The sequence below is a fragment of the Anolis carolinensis genome, chromosome 3 (genome assembly GCF_035594765.1).
Source record: "Anolis carolinensis isolate JA03-04 chromosome 3, rAnoCar3.1.pri, whole genome shotgun sequence".
Lineage (NCBI taxonomy): Eukaryota > Metazoa > Chordata > Lepidosauria > Squamata > Dactyloidae > Anolis > Anolis carolinensis.
Window position 1 is genome coordinate 268,979,426 of NC_085843.1, and position 20,032 is coordinate 268,999,457.

The 20,032-nt window shown below is 41.9% G+C and overlaps 1 protein-coding gene across 1 annotated transcript in view; it reads right to left on the reverse strand.

Moving 5' to 3' along the window:
* slc7a14 (solute carrier family 7 member 14) overlaps positions 1-19,257 on the reverse strand; it is a 68,328-nt gene extending 49,071 nt beyond the window's left edge. Inside the window, exon 1 of the mRNA XM_003218136.4 lies at positions 18,925-19,257. The gene's annotated coding sequence lies outside the window, so the exon portion shown is untranslated. The remainder of the gene's footprint in view (positions 1-18,924) is intronic.
* Between the last annotated feature and the right edge of the window lie 775 nt (positions 19,258-20,032).

Consider the following 20,032-nt stretch of genomic DNA (forward strand, 5'->3'; position numbering starts at 1 on the left):
GGGGTTGTCTACACGAGAAAAAAAAAGGATACTTCTATTCTGGTGCTGTAGGACCAAGGCACAACCATTTTAAGAATGAAAGCACTTCTTTTAGTCTTTAATACATTTTTAAGAAACTCGTTTCTTGTTCTGCAGTTTCCATTTGGATCCATTTGGATTGAGGTGACATGGGGCAAGGAGGATAAATTGGTGGGTGGGAATATATATAGGGCAATATGATTGAAAAGGCAAAATAGAGTGTGTCTTTCTCCATGGGGCCACTGAAATACCGCAGAGCTCTTCTTTGGAAATCACTTGCTTTAAGGTCACTCAGCCATGGGATACATGGTGAAGGGGTCAATTGGGATGATTTCATTTACGGCTTGGACCAATTTAAATTAAGTCAGGGAAAACATGTGAGCTTTAATACAATGTCAGTGTGGTGTGTTATGAGTAGATATGGCACTAAGTGGGGCACAGGATCCAAAGCGACTCCAGGGCAAAATACTCTAAATCTCAACTGGATTATTTTGCTGGTGAAGAATACCCCAGAATAGTGTGAATATCCAATAGTCTAGATTAACTGCTGTATATTAACTGTTCCTATATAGGGTTGTTGAATGTCTTTCGGGCTGTGTGGCCATGTTCCAGAAGTATTCTCTCCTGACGTTTTGCCCACATCTATGGCAGGCATCCTCAGAGGTTGTGAGGCATGGATAAGCTAGGCAAGGAAGGTAAGTATATATCTGTGGAGAGTCCAGGGTGTGACAAGAGTCCTATGTCAGTTGGAAGCCAGCGTTAATGTTGCAATTAATCACCCTAATAAGCATTGGAAAGGTTTGTTTCTTGTCTGGGGGGCATCCTTTGTTCAGAGTCACTAGCCGTCCATTTCTAGATGTTCTGGTCATCTGCAAACCCAATCAACAACTGGGCCACACAGTTTACAGAAAACCTACACACACAGATAGACACCTTCATAAAAACTCCAACCATCACCCAAGTCAAAAAAGAAGCACAATCAAAGCCCTGACAGACCGTGCACAAAGAATCTGCGAACCTCACCTCCTCCAAGGTGAACTAAACCACCTAAACTGGGTTCTTCAGGCCAGCCACAGACATCAGAAGAGCTGCAAGGCCAAGAACAAGCCATGAGAGTCAAGACAAAGATCCACCCAGAGGAATGGTGTTCTTACCATACATCAAGGGAACCACTGACCGCATAGGCAAACTGATGAAGAAGCACAACCTACATGCACAATCTACAGACCCACAAAGAAAATCCAACAAATGCTACGGTCAGCGAAAGACAAGAGGGATCCTCTCTCTTCTGCAGGAGTCTACCGGATACCATGCAGCTGTGGACAAGTCTACATAGGGACCACCAAACGTAGCGCCCAAACATGAGTCAAAGAACATGAAAGGCACTGCAGACTCACTCAACCAGAGAAATCAGCCATAGCAGAGCACTTGATGAACCAACCTGGAAAACAGTATATTATTTGAGAACACAGAAATGCTTGACCACTCCAACAACTATCATGTCAAGCTACACAGAGAAGCCATTGAAATCTACAAACATGTGGACAACTTCAACAGAAAGGAGGAAACCATGAAAATGAACAAACTCTGGCTACCAGTATTAAAAAAACTCAAAAACCAGAACAGTAGATGGGAAGCAACACTCTGAGGGCAGAGGAGCCCCAAGGATGGCTAATGACTCTGAACAAAGGATGCCCCCCAGGCAAGAGACAAACCTTTCCAATGCTGATTAGGGTGATTAATTGCAACATTAATGCTGGCTTCCAACTGACATAGGACTCCTGTCACACCCTGGACTCTCCACAGATATATATTCTTTCCTTTCCTTACTTAGTTTATCCATACCTCACAACCTCTGAGGATGCCTGCCATAGATGTGGGTGAAACGTCAGGAGAGAATACTTCTGGAACATGGCCACACAGCCCGAAAGACATACAACAACCCTGTGATCCCGGCCATGAAAGCCTTCGACAACACATTGTTCCTATATACCACAACTGATACAGAATACTGGCCTATATGCTTATCAATAAAAATAACTTCATGTAGCATATTCAAGGTGGCAACCTGTGAGTGAAATATCAAAACCCACGTCCAAGAATAACAGCATAAACCCATTCCACATTTTTGCTCATTACAGAGAGAGAGATTTTTAAACACATAATGACTAATATTCCCCCTAAATCCACTTTTTAAGGCAGTGGTTCCCAATCTTTATTTTTTTGACTAGGGATCATTTTGTCCAGGGACCACTCTCCAGCATTAGTACCAAAAGGGCTACCGATCAGTTTTTGGTCAACTTTAGTTTTCAGTTTGGTTATTTCAGGTGCTGATTCAGAAAATTATGTTGTATAGACCACATCAGCTCTAGTTTCGGATACAGAACATATGTCTTCCAGTAATAATAATAATAATAATAAAACTTTATTTATACCCCGCCACCATCTCCCCAATGGGGACTCGGGGCGGCTTACATGGGGCCATGCCCGGGAAAAATACAATATAACACAATATAAAAACAACATATCATAATACAATTACAACAATACAATAAAGAATCATATACAGTACAACACAAAATCCAAAGAGCAGTATAACAGGGCAGGCCGCACTGACACTCAGTTAAAACTCGGGGTGAGAAAAGGATAAGAAAAAGGATAAGAATAAAACCACAGGGAACTAGGAAAAGATAGCAGACAGTCTAGAGGATAAATAATGGGGGCGTAACAAAAGCATGTAACAGTTACTCTCCGAAAGCACATCGGAAGAGCCATGTTTTTAGATCTTTCCTAAAGTCTGAAAGAGTGGGGGCTTGCCTGATTTCAATGGGCAATGAGTTCCATAAACGGGGGGCCACAGCAGAAAAGGCCCTCTCCCTAGTTCCTACAAGGCGGGTCTGGGATAAAGGCAGTGGCGACAGGAGGGCCTCCCCTGACGATCGCAGAGATCGGGCAGGTTTATGGTAGGAGATACGGTCACGAAGGTAGGTGGGTCCCAAACCGTTTAGGGCTTTATATATGATGGTCTGCACCTTGAATTGGGATCGGAAAATGAACGGAAGCCAGTGGAGCTCCTTAAACAGGGGAGTAGATCTCTCCCTGTAATTCGCCCCAGTTATTAATCTGGCAGCCGAGCGTTGGACCAGTTGTAATTTCCGAGCCGTCTTCAAGGGAAGCCCCACGTAGAGCGCATTACAGTAGTCCAGTCTAGAGGTAACTAGGGCATGGACCACCGTGGTCAAGTCAGACTTCACGAGGTATGGTCGCAGTTGGCGCACAAGTTTGAGTTGTGCGAAAGCCCTCCTGGCCACCGCCGACACCTGCGCTTCAAGCGTCAACGCTGAATCCAGGAGGACCCCCAAACTGCGGACCTGTGATTTCAGGGGGAGTGCAACCCCGTCCAGCACAGGTTGCCACCCAATACCCCGATCTGACGAGCGACTGACCAGGAGGGCCTCTGTCTTGTCAGGATTGATCCTCAGCTTGTTCCTCCTCATCCAGTCCGCCACAGCGGCCAGGCACTGGTTCAGCATCCGAGGGGCTTCCTTGGAGTTAGATGGAAATGAGTAGTGGATTTGTGTGTCATCTGCGTAGAGATGGCAACAACCTGTAGTTACCACCTGCTTGCCCACAGAAAACCATACTTAATAATCTAGAGCTGATGTGGTCTATCCAATGCAATGGTCAGGTCTGCAGAAAGGAGCGGAAATAAAATTAATAAAATAAAATATTAAAGAGGAAGGAGGTCCACGGACCGGATTTTTGTTCTTGCAGCCCACTGTTGAGCCACAGCCCACAAGTTAAGAACCATCATTTTAAGGGATGAAGCCTTTTCCCAGCGTGACCTATTCTGTTTCATTGAAGAGCTAGGAAATCAATGGAGATTCATCTAGCTATTTTCCTGTAGCAGGATGCCCTGCAAGGATATTAAGGTCCTTGTTGCAGCATGTCAACCTACAGCTAGTAGACATGTCTCCTCTGGACCCTTTGCTTTCTAACAACATAGAAATTGCTGTCTTGGGGTAAGGGGATGGGGGAAAAGTTTCAGCCAGCAGTCTGCTACGGAGTCCAGAGAGATCTTCCTATTAATGCAGTTTGTTGTGCCATACTAAATAAAATAAGACATCCTCTGAAATTAAGCCATAGTATGTCTTAAATAGCAATGCATACCTATTACCTGCCAGAGCAGCACCGTGCAAGGTAGACCTTGGAGGGGTCTTTGTAGTATTTTTTGATTGGGAGAAACCAATGGTCAAAACAAGAAGCCTATGTAGTACTTCCTACTCAAGGAAAACCAATAGCCAGTCTAAGTGGGTGAAATTACTTTTGAATCCAAAACCCAACAGAACAGAAGCATGGTGATGTATATTCCTGCATCCAACTCTAGCAACTCCACACATGGCATTATTTCCATATAGAAAGGCAGTGTGTATAGTAACTGTACTATTCAAAGCCTTATTTATATAGAACTACGTATATACATTTCAGAGTTTAATGTTTTTAGTGTGGGATTCTAGATTTTCTGCCAATGTTTAGCCTGTAGCCATGTGATTTCCATACACCTCTGCAAAGAATGTTTCTGCTACCTTCGCCACAGCTATGCACTGATACAGCAATACCACCATCCCTTTTGTTCAAGCAATCGTTCACCTTCCTGCTGGGGTTGGAGAAACCCTGTAATTTTATAGATGTAAATGAATTAACTTTTTCTTTTAAGCCCGTGAGTTACAGCGCTGTAACTCCTGTTTCCTTTGACAGCCTGCCCTGTCGACATAATTTATAGCTATTATGGAGCTGAGTAAATTATTGATACAGCCACATAAAGGGAGAGGAAGAAAGAAGCCAGCGGATGGGTCTGGAATCCTTTTGGCAGATTTTTCCACTTGCTGTTTTTATTTTCTGTAAATGCCTGGGTTTCGGCATGACGGCTTTATTGACAATGGGCAGAGTATTATTATAAAGGGAGGATGCTGTGCTCCAGAAACATTACAGAGCACAAAAGAATTGGGTAGCAGAGGCAGCGGGAACTCCCTCAGCCCTGGTTTGGAGTTTGAATCAATAAGTATGAAGCCCCTGGGCAAAATTAATTCTCCGCGAGAGGCAAAGAATAGCTGAGAAAACTGGGGTGGAACTCAAGATGCTGTAGCAAGAAGCTGGATGGCGCCTGACTTTCATAGCTCCATGGTGCTTCGGTCTTTATGAATTAGTAATTGTTTACGAAGCTCTAACATTTATAACACTGACTCATTTCTCCCTCCTCCTTAGCTATGGTGGTGTAAAATAGTAGTAACTTATACTAAAGCAATGACTCAGAGCAGATTCAACGATTAGAGCACTTATGTGAAAGATCAGCCACTGATTCTGTCTGGCCAGGCTGTTAGCTGGGGTGGGGTGGGATGCATGTTTCAATGCTCCAGTGCTCTTTATATATCTCTGGTCTGACTCTTATTGGTAATCCAAACTGTGTTGTTATATGCCTTCAAGTCAATTCTGACTCATGGCAACCTTAAGGTGACCCTATTACAGGGTTTCCTTGAGCTGAGAGAGTGTAGCCTACCCAAGATCACCCAGGAGGCTTTCATGGTTGAGCAGGATTCCAACCCTGGTCTCCAGAGTCAAACTTAAACCACTAAACCATGCTGGATCTCAACAATAGATCTAGCGAATCAGCAGAATTTATCTCTATCTTAATTCACCATACAACAAGTTATGTGTTTGCTCTTCTCTGCTGGGGACTAACTAACAGTATTTAAGGGTGTAGTTCAGAAGATAGATAGAGGGATTGGTCACCAGCTTCCTGTTCGTGACATGGGCAAAATTAAGTCTACCTTTATCCTTGTAGAGTTTCATATTATCTTCCATTGACCAAAATCCCATGTCTCCAATTGCCTCCTGAACAGGAATGCTGTGACTGGTGGACATTGTGTGAGATCAGAGAAGCATCCAGTTATGCCCCATAGCCAGACGTATACTTATAACGCCATCTCCCGAGACCCTAGATGAGGCTTGCACAACCCACATCCCTTCAGGTATTTTGGACTTCGGCACCCATAATTCCTATCAATTAGACAAGCTGGCTAGGGTTTCTGGGAATTGGAGTCCCATAACCTGGAGGGCCACAGGTTGTGGAGGCCTGCCTGGTGGATCCTATGGGAGATGTCATTGGTCTGCATCTGGCTATGGGGAAGATCCAGAAACTACTCCTGCTGTCTATCAACCATAAAATGTCTGTTCAGGGAGTCTATCACAGCAAAGCTGGGATACCAGAGGATGGCTAACAGGGAGCTCTACTGGAGTTTCACCTCCAGAACTCTTATGCTACTTTGAGCAAGATAGGAGGTCAGTCAATGTACATTACAAAAGCTATTACTGAACAGCAATGTAACAGTAAATTTCAAAGTGAAGTTGATGAGCACGACAGTGACCATAACCATACGTATAAGGAAAGCCCCCAAAATGGAAGTTAAAGTGCTTATCCATATCAACAAAATAGTACTAGCCGCATTAGGAACTGATAGACTGTAAAACAAATATGTCTCTTATTGCTCACCCAAGATCAAGCCACATCACAACCTATCTATCTACAGGAGATCACCTGTGGTCGAGTATGATTGTCTTCCGGGGATAGAGCCTTGGCAATAGGCTGCACTGGAAAAGATAGATTGTTGCTAAGAAAATCAACTTCTTTCCTCATTCTCTAAACTGTGAGGTTTTCAGCTAAGCTCCAACGGAGACAGAAAGTTCAGATGAGGCAACAGATATCATCATCATCTCTGATCACAGTTGGTGGGCAAGCCCGGAATCACAAGTTGATCTCTTTCTATTCCTACTCATTGGATTATTTTTCATTAGATGAAAGCAAATGCTAGCAAGGATGGATAAAATGTGGCTTTCCAGGTGCTTGTGGATTACAACTCTCATAGTCTCTCACTGTTTGCAGTTTTGGCTGATAGAAATCACAGTGCAAAATTATTTTAAGAACCACCTCTAAATTATTTGTTTATTTATATTCATGTATTTATATCCCACCATCAGTCATAAGATAGCAGCATATAGACAAAACATTAATGTAGAACCATTTAGAACAATTTATGTTCCAAAACATATAATAATTTTAAAAATGTAAAACAATTTAATACCTGTGTAGAAATAATCAACTTTTTGAAGACAAAGAAATCCCACAGACTTTGGTGAAGTCAGGTGCCTTGCTGCCAAGTGAAGTCAACATTGATGCCAATTCGGTCTATAGAAGAAGACTATACTAAAATTGGGTGCCACGGGATAATAGGCCCTCTCCCATGTTCCCACATATATACATGCATGGAGTACATCCAGTGATCATAAGCATTGGTGTCACTGGCAAGCACCTGTGTTGGGGATCAGTTCTGCATTTGGAAAGGCATCAGAGAACAGTTGCAAAAGCCAGATCAAGGACTGTACACATGTTTAGGCCTAATGTGATGTTTAAGAGTACTTAGAACCACAACAGTTTTATCTGAAATGAAGTCAACCCTTTTTTAAGACACAAACCTTATGAATCACAGCAGTGGGAAAGGATAATGGAAGCAGATTTCAGATTGTGAGCCCACTGAGGCAAAAGTTCTGATTCTGATTCCATTTTTATATAACGCTATAAATATTTATAGAGTCCCTAGGAACTTCTGATGGAAGACGATGCTTCAAGATAAATTAAATTAAATTTCAGTGCAAAAGACTAATGCATGATGCCATTTTCAGTCCAGTTCTCTATGCCATGTGCATATTGAAACAATCTATGCGCTTTAGAGCATTTTTTGTAACTTTGGAAGACGCATCAGGTGATGCAGGCATAGCTTACTGATACCTGGTCTAAGGTTTCCTTTTCCTTACTCCATTCTTGCCAAAGTAACTTGTGTTTCCTGACTTTTTTGCTTCTACAATTATTGTTATCCCAGCGTCTCTTAGGAAACCACCTTTCAGACTATTTCATCCAAGACTGGCCAGGATCTCAGATGGCTTTCATGCCTCCAGTCCTTAGCAATTGAAACTGAGACCTTAAAAAGTTTTCTGCTAGCTCTGTTTCGTCTTCTAACTTCACCACACTTCTGGTTTCAGCTCTAATTTCATTTCTTATTTGCTTTGTTTAATCATACTGTTTCCCTTGATGTGACTCATTGTTTTACCCTTGCTTTTATTCTGGACTTTTGCTTTTAGGCCCTTTTGGGACTTTATTTATCTTTATAAACTGTGTAGATCTGAAGATGTCAGTGCGGTATATGTAACAATATAACCGGCAATATATTGTCAATGCAATAGAAGGTAATTTGAACTAAATGGCAGGGAAAGCTTGCCATTGTTGGGGCATGTTGAATTTTGGAGGAAAGACTGTTCCACACTAAGTGCCCTACTATGAACTGTGGAGCACAGCTAAAAATAATGTGGTCCCATCATGAGGGCTTCTCCAGATGTCTTTTTAGAGTGAATGCACCTATGACGGAGAAGAAAGTATCCATGGTGTGAAAGTCAGTCTGCATCACCAGTTCATGAATTAGTAAAATAGACATGTATCAAGAAACTTTGCTATGGGAGCAGTATTGGCAGAAAGTTCATAGCAAGTGTTTTCATTGCCATCATTTTATTCAGATGGGAACATAAGGCTCAGTCGGGAAGCCTTTCACAATCTGGTGTCCAGTTAATGGGCTACCTGTTGTTGCTGTGTGGTTTCAAGTAGTTCGCAAGTGGGACTGTCTTGGTAAGATTTATTCAGAGGGGATTTGCTATTACCTCTTTCCGAGGCTGAAGGTATGGAACTTTCCGAAGGTCACCCAATGTATTTCTATGGTTGAGTGGAGGTTTTAACTTTGGTCTCCTAATGTCCTCATTCAACACTAAAATCACTACACCATACTCGTGTTTGGCTCTTACAATCCTTGGTCAAGTTGGCCACTGAAAACGAGTTGAATCCCTACTGTTTGAGACTAGGAAATTCTACTATAGGATACGAATACTGGCTGAGGATTACAGAAGTTTTGTCTGACTAATAATAATTGTAATACTAATATATTTTATTTGCTACCCTTCTCTCCTCACTGCTAGAGGTGGGGACAACATTGTTAAACACATAGATAAAACACAAGACCTTTAAGTACATATATTAAAATAGATCAAAGATTAAAACCTCAATATAATGTAAAATTAAAATTAATGGTTTAAAATTGACTGGGTAAGTCTTCTTAATGAGGAGCTTGGGAAATTGCTTTTTATTTGAAGAGATATCATGCTATGCTGAAGTCACCTATAACTGAGAATTAATAAAACAGTGTCCAATGGGTCCCAGAATATTATCCAGACACTATTTAAGTAATGGATACTTTCAACACATCATGTTATTCCTTCATTTAAAAATAATAATTTCCAAGCTCTAGTCCAATCAAATTAGAGGGGTTCTGACTGAGGAATAATGTTTTAAAGAATCCCTGCCTCCTGAGATATTAGGACACTCTTTTACCTATATCACACTTATTTTAGGAGGAAGAAGAGAAAAAAGACATTTTTTCCTACTACATTCTCTAGAAAAATTGCTTTCTCCTAAAAACAAGTTTCTGTTTTTCCTCTGCTTTGGTAAAAAGAGTTTACCAAAGACCAAAACCAATGGTTGAAGGAGGTGCATATCATTCCCATATCTAATGGTTGCACCTAGGAAACTGTTTGAGCTCAGATCTTCACCTTATGTCTGCATTTGCACTTTAGCTTAGTCACAGACTTTTAATTCAAGCCATTTAAACCTGTAGATTTATCACAAGAGGTGGGCTAACAGGGCAACAGGGAACAAAAATGACATCTGCTGCAGAGGAAAGCTCTGCGTGTATCATCTCCTGTAGGAGCCCAAAGCATTGACTGCTAGGAACTGGGAATGAACAACATCAGGCTCCATTCAATTGCTTTTCCCGTGCTTTGTTTACATTTCTGAAACAGCCAATATTGACATAGTATATGAAGCTGATATACAGTCTTGCTCTATGAGAACTAAAGCTTCAGCACCTTGGACAGCTTCCCTGCCTCTTTATTCACTTTAGTATACTGGATTGCTAAGAGTCTACCCAGTCTGGCACATGTATAGATATTTTAAATTAATTGCCTATCTTTTCACCTACCCAACCACACACTCTGTTCCAAGAAGGGAGTGCTTTGAATATTTGTTCCTGACGTTGCTTAGGATTGCTGTAGGTATTTCAATTATAGTCTGTATATCCTTTCCCCCTTCTCATTCTTTTCCCATGAGTTGACTAAAACCTGGACTATATGCAAGCAGAAATTTATTTCAGATCATTTGTCAGCATTGTTTTCCTGCTATTTGCATTATTATTTGTGTATATGAGAGATATTGTTCATGCTTGGCAATTGTTTATTCTAAAATGCACAGATATAGGATGAGTGACACCTGGCTTGAAAGCTGTATAACAGAAATTGACCTAGGAACTTTAGTAGACAACATTCTGAATACAGGCCAACAGTGAGATGCAGCAAATAAAAATCCAATGTGCTCCTGGGTTTTATTAATAAACATATAGTGTCTAGATAGAGGGAAATAATAGTATCACTTTGTTCTGCTTTGGTTGAACCTTAACTGTGTCCACTTCTAGGCACCACAATTCAAGAAAGATACCGAAGAGCTAGAGCATGTCTTAGAAAAGACTGACCAAAGTGATGAAAGCTCTGGAAGCCAAGCTCTTAGGGAGCTGGGTATGTTTAATCTGGAGAAGAGCAGGCGGAGAGGAGACATGATAGTCATGCTTAAATATGGGAAAGAACATCATATTGAGGAGGGAGAAAACCTGTTTTCTGCTGCTTTAGTAATTCGAACACAGAGCAATGGATTCAAACTACAGGTAAGAAGCCAGATCTTCCCATTAAACAGTAGGAAGAACATCCTAGTTGGGAGAGCATTTGAACAATGGAATGTGCTGTATCAGAGTATAGTGGTCTCCTTCTCTGGAAGTTTTAAAACAGGGGCTGGATGGCCATCTGTTGGGTGTGCTTTGATTGTATGGAAGGGATTTGGACTAGATGTTCCTTGGAGTCTCTTCCAACTATGAATCTGTGACTAGAAAAAGTTATTGAGGAAGTAGTTATAAGTCAAAGAAAAATCTTAAAACCTTTCTGAGTATAACAGGGAAAACAAAAGTAAATACAACCACAGATATAGTGGCAGGTATATAGAAAGATATATGGCTATTTGGACTGTTTGGGGATCTCTATGAACCAAAAGCCATGATAAAAATGGAAAGAGGGATATACTTGTAATTAGGTCTGATCAATTCTGATGAAGATTTTCCCTAAAATTTTATTAAGTGGAAGGCAGGTTTTCAGAATGAGTAAAATTTTAATAGTGTCTGGTGACACATTTATAGCAGAAATGGGCAATTTCTAGAAATCTGGAGGCCACCTCAGTCCCTGATGCAGAGTTTGAAGGTCTATGGCCTTTGAACTTCCTGTGTCTCTCCCCAAATTACCTTTTTTTGTTTTGTTTACAAAGACCTCTTTTGTCTCAAAAGATAAACTTCACTATTTCTTACTTATGAGTGAATTGTATGCACTCTATCTCCATGAAAGTGAAAATAAAAATGACAGCAGTAATACTTTGGGATTAATTTCAACAGAGTTCGAAAGGCATTACCATTTTTCTATAGCCTTTGTTAATCAGAATATAGTATGCATTGTATGCCTGACTTCCCGTGAATGGTGGAAACACAACAAAAGGCACAATACCTTTTATAAAGTCCCATTATTTTGGTGATAATAGACAGAAGATTTGTTCTCTGAAATGTGAGCTGGCATCCTGATCATGATTTATACAATCATAAACCAGACTAATGGTCTTGTAACTTTTGGGATTCATGCTTATGGTTGTTAATGACTGTCTGAGACTCCAAAAATCAATCTCTTAAATCAACCAATATATCAACAGGTGGGTTTCCAAGGTGTGCAGGATAGGACACTGGGAAATGATAACTCACATTCTCCTGATCGTAAGGCATTTTGAGACAAATAGGACCCTGAGACGGCCTCTCCATTTGCTCGTCAGAATGTGCCCTGCAACTAGAAGATTGCTACAATTCTCATTTCTCAGTTCCCCATTCCACAGCACTTCAGAAATCCTTCAGTTGGGTCTCTGTCTGGCCTAAAAGGTAGTTTTTTGGTTGGCTTAGTATTCTTAGAAGTACCTACAACAATGGAACTGTGTTGTTATAACCTATGTCTGGAAATGCATGATTTTAGCTGTGGTTTGCAATTTCTTATATCCTTGTGGCAAGATTTGTATTCATTTTCAAGCACAAACAGGCTTCATAATTTATTCTGGGGATTTGTGGACTTAGAGCAATGCAACAATATGTCTTCTGTGCAAAGGACACTTTTGCTAAACAGTGGCACCCAAGATGAGGTCCCAGAATACGTGACTATTAGCAATGCTGGCTGTGGTTTATGGGAGCTGAAGGCCGACAACGTCTAGAGATGAGGAAGAAAAATATTGTCCTTGTGGTGTTAATGATACCATTAAAAACATTTAATCATCAGGTTAAGACATTTTTTATTTATCTGACATTTGGAACCCATTTTCTTGTGTCTGTCTGCAGTTTTATAGGGGTTTTGCCCCACAATATTAAGTTATATGAAAGATGACATTGCACTTTTATTATATTGCACTTTTGTTTCTGCGAACTGTCCTAGAATCCATTAGAATGTAGGGCAGTCTAGACATTAAAAATACAGACACTGTATAATTTTGACACTGTACAGTTTTAGAAGTCAAGATGACTAAGCTGAGACTTTCATGCCACAAGGTGCCCCAAGACTCCTTGCTGTTTTGACTTTGATCTGTCCCTTACATGAAAATGGGGTGAACAAAAACACAATATAGTACCAGCCACCGATAACCTATATTGGTTAGTTAGTTATAAATATATAACTAAGTAATGTCTCCTGTCCATCCCCTTGAGTCTGCCTTAGGAACCAGCAGCCATATTGAGCATAGGATCTGTTCAGCTGCACATCATCCTCTTTGGGACACAAAGAGATGGTGTTTCCAATCCCTTTCTGACAATGAGTAAATCTTCAATGAGGAATTGCAACAGGAGTGCTACTTCTGATTACCCCAAAATCCCTTATATGGCTACTGGCTCTTTAAGTGGAAGGTTCACAGCAGTAGTGCCATAATTTTGACTATGTAGATTTACTAAATACAGAGCCATTAGGGATCCATAACACTAGGTTATGGATCTGTAACTGAAATAGACAATGCCAGCTATAAACTACTAAAGATCATAGTGCAATGGTGTCAATGAGTATACAGTACAGAGATGAAAATGGCCCTGTTTTTACAAGAACAGGGAAAGAAATGCAAATTGAAGAAAAAGAAAAAGAGTCCTCCATCATCATAGTAGAAACACTGCAAAACATTACCAAAATTCAAGAGCAAAACAGGCAGCATTGAGAGGGACTGTGAACACAATAACAGGAAAGCCTTGCATGTCAAAATAAGTGCTTTGTCTACTGAATACAAACAATGGAGTTGATAATATGGAAAATGTTATCTGTTACACAAAACACGAAGGAAAAGCCCTGCTGTGTCAGACTAAAGGTCTGTTGCTCTGCATTTTGCATCTGGTAGCAGCTAGCCAAATGTCTCTAAAGAGGTGACAAGCAGGGCACAAAGTCATCATCTGTTTCCAAACGTTTGATTCCAGTGCCTACTATGTATTTCTAAACTTTATAGATATAATGCTGCTAAATCTGGAGACTGAACCTATATTTTTGGTCTACTGATAATTGAGATATTTATCTTCTACTCATTTGTTAATTCTTTAAAAAAATTGAATCCAGCTAATTATCATCAGATCAAGGAGACTAAATTACATAAATTAGTTATATGCAAAAACTCACATGGTTTATGCATGAAACTATTTATGCTTTAACCTTACTACTGGAGTGGAACTATATTTATGACCTATTTTACTATTAATTGGGATACATTGGCTGGCAGGGGCCTAAAAGCCTGAAAGGTGCCAGATTCTGACTGATCTTAGAAGCTAAGTAAGACCAGATCTGGTTAGTACTTAGATGGGAGACTGCCACAAAATACCAGGAACTGGCAAACCAACCTCTGAATATTCCTTGCCTAAGAAAACCGTATGAAATCTCATAGACCCCATAAATAGGCAACTTGGCAGCACATATACACAGCAGTTGGCAGTGTCATATGTGAGTTGTTTACTTTGTTATTACTGTAGGTTTTTACTGTCAAGGAGATGTGTGTGAAATTTATTGCTCTTTGACTTGTTTGGGTGGGCAGGCTGTGCCATTTCTTGCTTATCCACTGCTAGTAGCACAATGTCTTGAACTGGCCCTCCTTGTCCATCAATTCTGATAGAAATATGGATTAATACACTTCCTTGATGGTCACTAAATGTACCTCTTTAAGCACTGGCTTGACAATAAATAAAAGTAATTTCACATATTAAATTGAAGCAATTTGTAGGTGCAATTTAGGAAACATTCACAGACATTATGTACCCAAGCCTGCATAATACACAGATTTGTCAAACCCGTATTGTCATCTTTGTATATCACATTGTTACACCAGCTCATAAAACCTTCTATGCACATATCCTCAGCATGTAATGGCTGACATCATGTTTGTTAGTCCTACCTAGACTGTGCCTATGTGACCCATTGTTAAATCTATTGATTCAATGGGTCTGCTTTAGTCAGGACAGAGGCCATTGAGGCCAATATGTGAAACAGCTCTAGTGTTTTCAACAGCTATTTCTGTGCCATTAGTGGCTGCATATCTGAGAGGCTGAGTTTGGAAGATCATCCACCCTTAGCAATCCATTCAATGGAGAGACTTCACAGGAAGAAGGACTTCTATAGAATAGATCTCAGTGAGAGACAGTGGTTGGACCAGTTCATACTTGTACACAGCATGGTGTATAAGTATGATCTTGGATTAGTTCATCCTTGCATGAAAGGATGAGTTATTACAGCAATTTTCTCCTCACTGCACCAGAAAACAAATAATAGAATTATACAACCCACTGAGTTACTTTGGCCACATCACACTCTCTCAGCCTCAGAGGAAGGCAAGACTCTTCTGAACAAATCTTGACAAGAAACCCCTGTGATAAAAACCTTAGGGTTGCTCTAGATTGAAAACAACTTGAAGGCACACAACAACAACAACAACATCAACAACAAAAAGGTTGGTATAAACAACATAAGGGTTCCACAACCTCTGAGGATGCCCGCCATAAATGTGGGTGAAACGTCAGGAGATAATACTTCTAGAACATGGCCATACAGCCTGGTAAACATACAACAACCCTGTGATCCCAGCCATGAAAGCCTTTGACAACACATTGGTTCCATGTCTATCAGAATTACCATTTTCAAAAAACTATTCTTGGACAATGGTGACTTTTTATGACTGTTGCTGTGGCTATAATTGTTGTTAGATTCAAGGATCAGTAGCCCATTTGTGCCAAAAGTCTTTCCATTTCTTCACTGACAGCAATTCACAGTGTTAAACCAGTTTTCCTTTGACATCCAGCCTTACTGATATCTAGAAGAGAAATCTAATGGATCATCTTGACAGATATCTTGCAACCCTCTCTCCCTGGCTTGTTTTTCTCCCTCTCCCCATCATTTCCTTTCTCTGCTTTCATTTGCTCCTGTATCTGTTGCAGATGCTTTCTCATTTTGTTTCATAACCTGACACAAAGATGGGTTGGGTTCTCCTTGTCGTCGTTTTTCTGTGAGAGGTGGGGGCAGACGCAGCCTTCTCTACGATTTCAGTGAGATCTACTTGGGCTTATCCATTCACTCCACCATCCCTTTCACTCTCAGTTTCTATTAATCCTTACTAGCTCATCACTGGTAAATCCCTCATGCCCTCTGTTCCCCTTTCTATGTTGGCAGCTGGAACTTTAAAAAACATAATAACTACCAACAACTATGAGGTGACCCGGAGTTCCTTCTTGGAGATGGGTCAAGCTGAGAGGCTCAGAGTAGCTCACAAAACTGTCCTCCTTTACCTTATGGACATCTGCCACATAAAGAATCAAAGGAGATCCATGCCTCACAACCTCTGAGGATGCCTGCCATAGATGTGGGTGAAACGACAGGAGAGAATACTTCTGGAACATGGCCACACAGCCCGAAAGACATACAACAACCCTGTGATCCCGGCCATGAAAGCCTTCGACAACAAATCAAAGGAGAATCTCAATGAACTGGGTGGGAGGAGGGAGACTGTGGAAGCCATTGGGAAAGAAAGAAGTCATAGATCTCTCAGATAGATTTCTGTCTGTGCAGATCGTTATTTCCCAGAGGTGAGAAGCACCATTGAAATCCTCCTCCCTGCCCTTTCCACTGGCAGTGTATTATTACCAGCTCCTCTCACAAACATCCCAGGCAGTGCTTATGAAACGATCAAAGCCGATCTCACCTTCCTCTTGTCATGATAATAACAACAATAACAATACAAATAAAACCAGCTGAAAGAGAGCTGGTAAGGCTGATCTATGAATTGGGCAGAATAAAACCCTCTGCTAAGGATCTACATGTTAGCCTGAGGCCCATTTCCCTGAGGCTATTAAGTGGATCCCTAGCAAAGTGGTTTTATTCTCAACCCAAAGCAGGAGCTACCCAGTCCATGAGCCCTCAGCATTCCTTTGGTAAAATGTTACAATGAAAACAGTCTGCTTCGCAATTTCATACCAAGACAGTGAAGATAGTGAATGTGTGAAATAGCTGAAACAGTTAGGAAATATATTGCACACATAAATCCTGTTTATTACTATGGAGGAGGAGGAGAGGGAAAGGGGGAAAAACCCAACTGTTGGACGAGTATGTTCTATAACAGTCATGGGCAAATGTCGGCCCTCCAGGTGTTTTGGACTACAACTCCCATAATTCCTAACTGCCTACCGGCAGTTAGGAATTATGGGAGTTGAAGTCCAAAACACCTGGAGGGCTGAAGTTTGCCCATTGCTGTTCTATACTGCGAAGAAAAGCCATTGTGGGTTGACTGTTGGACTTTTTTTCTCTTTGTGTCAGGAGCAACTTGAGTTGCTTCTGGAGTGAGAGAATTGGCCATCTGCAAGGACGTTGCCCAGGGAACGCCCGGATGTTTGATGTTTTTACCATCCTTGTGGGAGGCTTCTCTCATGTCCCCGCATGGAGCTGGAGCTGATAGAGGGAGCTCATCCGTGCTCTCCCCGGGTAGGATTCGAACCTGGCAGCCTTCAGGTCAGCAATCCAACTTTCAAGTCACAAGGCTTTTATCCCCTAGGCCACCGGAGGCTCTACTGTTGGACTATGATCTGGGGACTGGAGTTCAAATCCCAGCTCTGCCACAAAACCCAAAAGATTTTTTTTCGTGTCAGGAGCAACTTGAGTCGCTTCTGGAACGAGAGAATTGGCCGTCTGCAAGGACGTTGCCCAGGGGACGCCCAGATGTTTTGATGTTTTTACCATCCTTGTGGGAGGCTTCTGTCATGTCCCTGCATGGAGCTGGAGCTGATAGAGGGAGCTCATCCATGCTCTCCCCAGGTGGGATTCAAACCTGGCAGCTTTCAGGTCAGCAATCCAACCTTCAGTCACTTAGTCCACTACGCCATCTGGTGCAAGTCACACTTTCTCAGCCTTAGAGAGAGGCTGAACTAATAGTATTGCCAAGAAAACCCCATGATACATTTGCCTTAGGGTTGCCGTAAGTTAGAAAATGACTTAGTTTGGGATTGCCCTCTTTATCCATTCTATTTTTATAGTATTTTTACTCCTTAGCCATATATAGTCTTAGGTGTATGCCTCCTCCAGCACTTTAATGGGATAATAGTCCCTGGTACCTACCTCTTTCCTAATCTGTACTTTACAAAACTATTTGCACTTTTCTGGCCCACTACCCCTTTTAGGAGCCAACCCAGGTTTTTATCAAAGTGTGTTTATTGGTATATGTGATTTTATTTGTTTATGGTTTGTTTTTATTGTTCAGTTTTATATTGCTTATTGCCTGGGCTTGGCCCCATGTAAGCCGCCCTGAGTCCCCTTGGGGAGATGGGGTGGGGTATAAAAATAAAATTATTATTATTATTATTATTATTATTATTATTATTATTATTATTATTATTATGAAGGCACATAGTAAGGATATTTTATTTATTTATTTATTATTTACATCATTTATACCCTGCCCTTCTCACCTGAGGGGACTCAGGGCGGCTTACAAAAATTGGCAAAATTTAATGCCCAAATTGCAATAATAAAAACAAAACAATATAAACAGATCTGTTAATAACATTGTTAAAACACATTATAAAAACCTTAAAAACGTATATATAATTAATTCCATTCATCCGAGATCCTCATGCTTCATCCTTAAATATTGTGAAGCCCTTCTGCTAAAACCTATTATGAAACTGTGATGTAGGGGGTGTTTGTGGACCTTTGTCCCAATGAAACCCCTCCCAAATCCCCCGCAATACAAACTTCTTCTCAAAGACCCTCCCTGGACCCCAAGGATGGGCGGAGGGAGGATGGAGAAGCCAAGCGACTCAAGTCGGGTTCCTCATTGAGACCAAGGGAGGAGAAGGAAGGGGAGCGGAGAGGGGTAGCTGCAGCCCCTTTGCCCAGGAAGGATGGCTTCCTGTCCCATCCAGAAGCAAACCTCGGAAAGATGCCATGAACTTAGAGGAAGGAGGCAGGGAAAGAGAGAGCGGGGAAGGCAGGAAAGAGGGAAGAAAACAACACAGGCGACGGAGGCATCCTCTTTCTTCCGGCAACATCCTGACACAGCAGATGGAGGGTAATAATGGGGGAAGCAGGAAGGGGTTAAAATACAAATTAAAGAAGAAGAAACCCTCTGCTTACCCGGTGTCGGTGGTCCTGGCAGTGGATGCTGGGACTGAGACTCTCCGCTCCTTCCTTCCTTCTTTGGAGAGAGAGAGGGAAGGGGAAAGGGAACGGGAGAGGACGAGAGGCCGGCTGTGGCTCCAAGGCAGGAGAGGCTCTGGTTTCTCCCCCCTCCCTCTCCTCTTCCCCGGCTGTCACTCAAGCCTCGGGTCGGAGGGAGAATCCTCCACGGAGGGCGAAAGAGGACCCAGACAACTATCTAGGGGGCTGGAGGGGCCGGAGCAGGAGCTGTTCTTCAGCACCAGCGCCTTCGGGAGAGAACACAGCGCCCCTCCCTCCCTCCCTCCCGCCTTAGAGCCACGTGACATCCCCCCCACGCGTGTCATCCAGGGGCCCCACGCGAGTTTCCTCCCCACCCGTGGACCGCTCTGTTTCCCTGTCATTGGGATGGAAAGTAGGGCCATGGGGTGCTTTGGGTTCCTTTGGGATGGCCCTCCCTAACTCACCATAAAAAGGAGGAGAGAGGGGCTATTTCTCCTCCCACGCCCCCCCCCCCCTCACCCACCCACAGAGCAGCTGGCGATGGAGACGTGACTGCCTCTTGGTGGGGAAAAGAGTGAGGATGGTGACATGGCTACATCATGGTCATATTTTCCCACTGGGAAACTTGTCTAGCCTGCCTTCTCCTGCAAATGGGCCTTGGGCTACTAGAGGACCACAGACAGGGCTGTAGCCAAGGGGGGGAGGGGTCCACCCCCCCCCACCCCATTTTTCAGGTTTTAAAAAAAAACATGGTATACTTGTGAATTTTAACTGGTTAACCAAATTCCCATGAGTGTCCACTGAAGTTTATCAATGGAGCCTGATTTCTAAATTATTTTGCGTTATAGAACTACTCTTCATGCTTTGCTTAAAAAAAAAGTCCCCCCCCCCAAAAAAACAAACAAACAAACTTTTTTATGGCTATGGCCCTGACCACAGATCACTTATAGTTGTAGCCAAAGGACAGTACAGCCAGTTCTCTGCACTGGCTGAGGTCAGGGTATATAATAGTAATAATAATAACAACAACAACAACAACAACAACAACAACAACAACAACAAAAACTTACCTAATACAAAAGGA